Source organism: Gavialis gangeticus, unplaced genomic scaffold, assembly GCF_001723915.1.
Source record: "Gavialis gangeticus isolate Ggan-Ray unplaced genomic scaffold, GavGan_comp1, whole genome shotgun sequence".
Classification (NCBI taxonomy): Eukaryota; Metazoa; Chordata; order Crocodylia; family Gavialidae; genus Gavialis; species Gavialis gangeticus.
In genome coordinates this window covers 23,799,315-23,800,237 of record NW_017729031.1, presented here as the reverse complement: position 1 = coordinate 23,800,237, position 923 = coordinate 23,799,315, and the positions used below count along the sequence as shown (strand labels likewise).

The following is a 923-nucleotide window of genomic DNA, read 5'->3' as shown; positions in this document are numbered from 1 at the left end:
TGGCCTTGATATAGACACTAGATTTCTGACACATTACAACCTGCCTGGTGTCTGATTCACCAGGTACCCGCCTGCCCTCTTACATTCTTCTTTTTCTCACCTTTCTCTCCTCCCCTCCCTTTCTGCCCTCTGACTTCCTAATTTCCAGCTATTTCCTTTTTCCATAGACAGCCGCTTTTCTACCTTGAATTACTACCTCTGGCTTCCCCCCCCCTCCCCTTCCCTGTTTTATCTTTCGTTTTCCTAATTTCTACCTATTTCTGTTTTCACTGATTGCATAGCAACGAGGAGGGAGTCTCTTCCTGACTCCCGAGCCTCGGACAGTAAAGAAGTTTTGGGACAGTAAGAAAGTTTTGGGACAGTAAAAAATTTTTCCTTATGTCCAGTCTAAATCAGTCTTCCAGCAGTTTGTCACCGTTGGACCTCCTGTCGCACTTTTAGCCTCTCTCGTTCCTCGGGGGGTCTCAGACGGGCAACTGCGCCCAAAAACTCGCCTTGAATTATGCTCCAACGACTTGGTTGTTCAAATACAAGACGTCGTGTCTGCTTGAGGAACCTTACACCCCCCCCGGCGTCCCCCTGCAGGCGGTGCCGGGATCTCTGAGTATGTGTGACGTCTTGTATTTATTTGCCTGTCAAGTGACACCGAACATTTACATTATCCACCTGGTATGAAGATACTTTTACACTGCGGCTTCACGGACGGGGCAAAGTGAGGTCGAAATTAAAAAACAAAATAAAAGAAGTGCCGCTTGCTGATGACAAGTCACCCAAATCAGCCTCTCACGCGGGGCCTTGCCCGAAGCCCCGGCCGCAGCGCCGATCCCACATCGGCGACGGGGCGCCCGCTTGTCCCCGGGCCGCGAGACCCGCCCTCCCCGGCCTGGCCCGGCCCCCGGAAGGGGCAGGCGCCGCTCGGGCTC

At 52.8% G+C, this 923-nt stretch overlaps 1 protein-coding gene across 2 annotated transcripts in view; it reads left to right on the top strand.

Annotated features, from left to right (window-relative positions):
• The first annotated feature begins 633 nt into the window (after positions 1–633).
• Positions 634–923, top strand: part of SLC35F5 (solute carrier family 35 member F5) — a 53,789-nt gene continuing 53,499 nt past the window's right edge. For both annotated transcript variants that reach the window (XM_019522520.1, XM_019522519.1), the window contains exon 1: positions 634–669. The gene's annotated coding sequence lies outside the window, so the exon portion shown is untranslated. The remainder of the gene's footprint in view (positions 670–923) is intronic.